This window comes from Orbicella franksi, chromosome 10 (genome assembly GCF_964199315.1).
Source record: "Orbicella franksi chromosome 10, jaOrbFran1.1, whole genome shotgun sequence".
NCBI lineage: Eukaryota > Metazoa > Cnidaria > Anthozoa > Scleractinia > Merulinidae > Orbicella > Orbicella franksi.
In genome coordinates, this window is record NC_138154.1 from 21,646,479 (window position 1) to 21,652,478 (window position 6,000).

At 37.9% G+C, this 6,000-nt stretch overlaps 1 protein-coding gene and 2 pseudogenes across 24 annotated transcripts in view; all 3 read left to right on the plus strand.

The window, feature by feature from the left end:
* LOC145500187 (uncharacterized) overlaps positions 1-6,000 on the plus strand; it is a 111,689-nt gene that overhangs the window by 64,624 nt on the left and 41,065 nt on the right. The window lies entirely within an intron of this gene.
* Positions 2,052-6,000, plus strand: part of LOC145500198 (uncharacterized) — a 22,098-nt pseudogene continuing 18,149 nt past the window's right edge. Inside the window, exon 1 of the transcript XR_014051025.1 lies at positions 2,052-3,825. The product of XR_014051025.1 is annotated as an uncharacterized LOC145500198 (transcript). The remainder of the gene's footprint in view (positions 3,826-6,000) is intronic.
* Positions 3,820-6,000, plus strand: part of LOC145500211 (uncharacterized) — a 7,720-nt pseudogene continuing 5,539 nt past the window's right edge.

The window sequence follows — 6,000 nt, forward strand, 5'->3', positions numbered from 1 at the left end:
ATGGCAAAGCGTTCGGCTCTTCAGTGCAATAGTGGTTTCCAATATAATTTTCCTGGAGCGTCACTAGAAGATACGCGTCTGGGGAGGTTAGAATAATACGGGCAGCTTTATTTTGAAGCACTCGTAATTCGTCCATTAATGTCGAATTTCTTCGGTCACCCCAGATGATGTCTCGGTCCATAATCAAAATGTGGTAAAACAAAGCTATTGAAAAAGGTCAACCTAGCGCCAAGAAGTAAATAAGCCTTTTAAAGCTTAAAAGTATATTTACGCGGTAGTGCCGAACGAAAAATATGCACCCCAAGCGCTCATGCAGGATGTTATTTTTTGCCATTCGTAGCGGAATAGCTTTTTGAACTGGCTGATTAAATCAAGCCAGAAATTTATTTGGAATTTGAAAAGAGAAAGCTGCTTAAGATTATTTTGCCATGGCTTTATCTGTTCTACCGTATTTTTATTTTTATGTTTTTGCATCCACTTTTTAACAGCAGAAGGTCATGCATGACAGATTTATACTGAGTTATGCAGCCATAAACGTTTCCCATAACAATAATTTTGGCGTGACCTGCATTGGTTAAAGGTTCTTTATAACCGACCAAATGCAACAATAAGTAAACAATACAATGCCCCTATAGTTACTCTCTTACCTGTCATGCTCTATAAATTTCAATGCTTCAGGATTGATGACTAAAAATATTTTAAAAAATTGGATTATTTTCGTTTCCCCTGAAATTTGGGGACATAAAACTAGAGATAATTGCCTAAACACATGGCTAGTTTCACGTGGAATGCTTTAATGTGGCCTACATGACGACATTGTGAAATTACACAATTTCAAGTCAAAATGGCCGCCTTTTGTTGAGCGAGCGATGTCCATGATTTCAACGTCCTGAAGATGTTTTCGGAAGCGGACAGCATTCCTAAAGGTATTTGAAGTAAATACGAATGTAATTTTACGGTTAGCAAGAAATTAGACGCGAAAATATTTAGGTAAGTGAGCTTGCATGACCTTCGCCATGTGCTACGCAAATCCACGCATGTTGTTCAAGTGCGACTAAATTCCCGTCTGACCGCCGTTTTTCCGTTTGCAATCTCGAATAATTCTTGAATTATGTGTCTTGAATCGTTTTTGGGATCGTAGAGCTCAGGAACTTTGGAAAAAAGCTTTGTTTCGTTGAGTAAACAGGAGTGCTCACCGGAGCCGATATACAAAATATCCGCTCCGCAGGGCTTACTGCGCTGGCTGGGATTCTTAAGCACTGGCATGGAACTTGCTGGGAAGCCCGCTTCAAAACAATTGTTTGCTTACTGGTTTAAACTCGGAAGCTTATCCTAGCTGGAAAATGCGCATTTTTGGCATGAATCTAGCTGGTAAATTTTAATGTGAGGTTTTCCCTGGTAGACTCCATTACCAGCCGCCCCTTATTCTAGAGAAGTGTTTGTGACCTCGTAAGGGATTCCAAAACTTCGTAACATCTTTAATTACTTTAGAGAAGTGTTTGTGATCTCGCAAGGGATTCCAAAACTTCTTCTGAACATCTTAACTTACTTTAGAGAAGTGTTAGTGATCTCACAAGGGATTCCAAAACTTCGTAACATCTTAACTTACTTTAGAAAAGTGTTTGTGATCTCGCAAGGGATTCCAAAACTTCTTCTAAACATCTTAACTTATCCCACAGAAGTGTTTGTGACCTCGCAAGGGATTCCAAAACTTCGTAACATGTTAACTTACTTTAGAAAAGTGTTTGTGATCTCGCAAGGGATTCCAAAACTTCTTCTGAACATCTTAACTTATTTTAGAGAAGTGTTTGTGATCTCGCAAGGAATTCTAAAACTCCTACAGTTTATTTAATTAGATGAATGCTTTACCAAGGTTTTCCAAAACTACGGAAAAAAAAAAAGAAATTCACTACCTATACTAAGAGAAATACTTCAAAACTCTTTTTGGTTTCCCGGAGGGTTCCTTGAACATCGTAGTTTGTTATTCAACTGTATAAGTGTTTTTTAATTTATGAAAGTTTCCTAATCATTGAAGAGTTAAAAAAGATTTTAGTTAGAAGAAGTGTAGTTACATATAGGTTATTTTAAACAATTATACCCATTTAGGTGAAGTGTTATTATTTACGACTGTTCTTCGCGATTTCGATGGTTTTTCGCTCTGTTTTCAGGATGTGTTTGCTGATAAATTAAGGAAAATTATTTCTTTCTACATCAAATTTGACCAGTGGAGTGGAAATACATTTTTTAAATATTTTTTTACATTTCCCCCCCTCCCCCGCCCCCATTTTTTGTGAAGTTTAACTTATTTAAATTCTTTAAAAATTACTAATAGCTTCCATGAAGGAAAGCTTTTTTTGTTTCTAGAGAGTATTTTTTATGCTCTTTTAAATGAGATATAGTAGATTATTCTCCTGTAAATATTTGCTGAGATATTAATGATTAACCTTCTGACCTTTTCCCACGCCCACTTTTGATGTGCCAGAAATGAGTTAAGAACAAAAGAAGCACCAATCAACAAGAACGAAGCAAAATTGGGGTTTTAAAATGGTGCAGATCAACTGTTAATTATTGCAAATATTTCAAAAAATACATCAGCTCTTTATATTAAAACAGATCATTAGAAAATCTTTCGATCGCCCGTTGTCAATCGATAAGTATTAGGTAATTGATCATATCAACTGATATTGGTCAAACGACGTTTAATCGATAGTCACAAAACTTGCCCCGCGAACCACTATCGGGGCGGTAGTAACCGTGAGTTTAGTATTCTGAAGAGCTTAGCCTAACTAACCAAGACACGAACGTGCACACACCAATCTCGCCAAGCATCAGCCGTTTATTTGAAAGTGCTTGTTTAGAAACGAACTCATCTGGGCTACTTTTCTTGCATTCTGAAGGTGGAGGCAGAAATGCGGAAAGGTCTGTAGTTTTATCTTCCCCAAGCTCAGGTGCCAAAATTGTTTGTTCATGCCAGCAGTTTCAGTCACATCTTCTCCCTCCCTTCCTTCCCGCTCCTCGAGTAGACTGAAGCCCATAAGATTTCCAGTCCAATCAGCAGTTGAACATAAGACGCGCGCTTTCCAATTTTTCCCATCAAGTTGCAGCATGCTCAGTCCTTTAATGAGGTATTTTTCAACAAGCGACATCTCTTTCTGATATGTACCAAACATTTTGAGTACGCATTTTTTTCCCAATGATATGGCCACAAAAATAACTCCACGCACCCAACCAACACCTACTCACCCTACCCCCATACGACCTTTCCACTCCTCTCTCCCATTGTCAGCCTGTGCTTGTTAACAGAATTTCTTGGAAACTGGAGGTATTCGGGTATACTACTTTAGTGCCAGCACAATTCATGGAAACCCTGAGCTGAATAACTTTGGGGCCAAGGTCATTTTCTTGGAAACCCAAAGTGCGTCACTCCATTCTCAGACAATAAGCCTGTCAATAATATTTGCGTATCAAATGATATGATCTAAAGTCAGAACGCCTTTTAATCAACAGTAATCAGCTGTAACTCAAAATATGAATGATCTTTCCATCCAGTATGTGTTATTGAGTGAAAATGGGAATTGTCTGAGGTTCAAAAACTAATCGAACAGACTTGATTTGGATCTACCTTTATCCTTAACTGTCTCGTTAAGTAGACGGGGCTAACAATGTACATAACACTTATATTCATGACTAATGAAAAACGGATTCCAAGCTAATCGAAAGCTAACAGAAGCAGCAAAACAGCAGTGTCGCGCAAAACAGCAATGTCCTGCCACAACAGCGTACGGATGGCTTGTTTTGTATTTTGGCTTCCTGCTTTCATACAAGGTAAGTTATAATTAGTTTTCTTTAGCACTTTAATATTGAAACGTAAACGGCACTGTTTCATGTCATCTTCGACGCACGAGGGAGCTCGATACAAGAACTTTCTTGACGATATTATGCTGATCGGATTGAGAAAGGGCATTGTCACCAATATCACGATTTTTGGACTGAACGTAAACTGATTGCCATTGATGTTGGACTTCTTGTTAAATAACAACCCGTATAAAACCGTTTTAACTGCTATTTTGGTTGCATGCGTTTCATTCCTTATGCAAACAAAATGTTTTTAGCGCTAGTGATGCTTTGGCTTGCCCGCATAGTTATTCTCAAAAGCGTGAGGAGCATTTCATTCCGGTCTGTTCATTTCCCATATCGAATCATCATCCGTTTGATATGGTGCTAAAATAAAGCTTTCGTGAAAAGCTTTTCATTTCGTCTCGTCAAGAATAGTGGAATAAAAGGGATTTGTTCGACGAATCGCAAACTGTTGTTGACAACGGATAAGAAGATATGCTCGCTCACGTCAGTATTGCTTTGTTTTCATTTCTCAAGTATACTGGTGATCTTGGTTTAAAAACCGAGAAGCCTCAAAGTGGATTCGGATTTACTCGCTTGGAGATAGAGGGGAATCCAGTCTGAGTCATAACGGCTGTCTCTAGGACTACGGGAATTACATGCAGTTTCTGGGTCTCTCGTCAACCGTGTAACGATTTGAAAGCCCCAGAAAGGAAAAGGAAGTAAATTTTTTAGTCATTGTCATTAGATTTGTTTGCGGAGAGTAAGCGTTGCTCTCCTACAGCGACCTACGACGATCCATGACTGAGTCTGTTATACATGCGTTGTGGGGCCAAATATTTAGAAATTATGTTTTTAGGAAAGCTTAGTTTTGGCAAGCTTAGGTTAACTCACACATATGGAACACTTAGTTCTTGAACACCTCTTCCCTTTGAATTCGAAACATTTCATTCTAGAACTTCGTGTTTGGACGTCCACCTGTGTATATGTTTATGTCGTTCTTGCGACCTTGCCTTCTACCTCCCCTAGATAGATCCTAAATTAGCTGTTGATAAAGACTATTCTATTTTTCTAGCTTCAAATTTGCCTCATCAAGTCGAACAGCTGCATTCGTTTAGGATTTACATCCGAGTACTTTGTTTTGTACCACATGATTTACCCTTGGTTTGAGTCCTGGGCGTAGCTATAGAGTTAGCATTAAAGTGGGTGCATTGTCAAATGGTATGAAGTAGAAGTAGAAGTAGAAGTAAAATTACAAGAATAAGTACTAGCCGATTGAGCTCTGAAATCCTCAGTGCAGTTTAGTCTCAAGAGTTTCGATACCTCTAGTTAGAATCAGTTATTCCCCTACACATGTAAATTCTTATTTACCGTGCAGTGAGAGCATGTATTGCAGAGAATTTCGAAAAATTCGCTACAAACTACAGTCAAACGGGAAGTTCGTTGAACTCTGCAAGCCTGAGATGGCGACGTTATTTGCAATTCAAATTTCCTGGAACAAAGTTATCAAGTTCCGTTTGAGCTTTGACAAGCTGCTGTCTTCTTTATTTACTTTGTGAAATTGAATAATTCGCTTTTGTTATAGAATAAAAAAAAAATACTTCGGAGTTAAAGAGGGAGAAAATAACTGCTCTATGGTCGACAGTTTATTTACAAACTGTGAGAAATAGGTTGAGTACAAATCGCCAAACAAAAAATTGCAGAAGCTGCTGAAAATGTTGAAAATGCGGAAAATGTAAGCCGAATTTTTAAGCGCAAGGCAATAAATTATAAGTTTTACCTACTAATCCGTATAAAATTGTAGCTTTTTAAAACGGCAAAACTGGATTAAATACGAACCAAAAAAGCTCTAGCCGTATGTTCGATGCTAATAACATTTATGCAAAAGAGTTTATGTGTGTCATATCAAGCTTTAATGCCTGCAGTCTGGCTCCAAAATTATTTCAACGTTATGACGTCAATAAATCAGAAACTTCATACGCCATAAAATTAGAATATTCACAAGAATATGTTCGGCAGAAAATCGGCAGAAAAATAAAAATATGATGCAGTCTTGGTCAGAAAAATTAAAAGAAGAGTTTGTTCAAAGCGTCAGTAACTGAAGTCATAGTAATAAGACTACTTGTTATATATCTAGACTTTCACTCAACAAATCGAGCACTG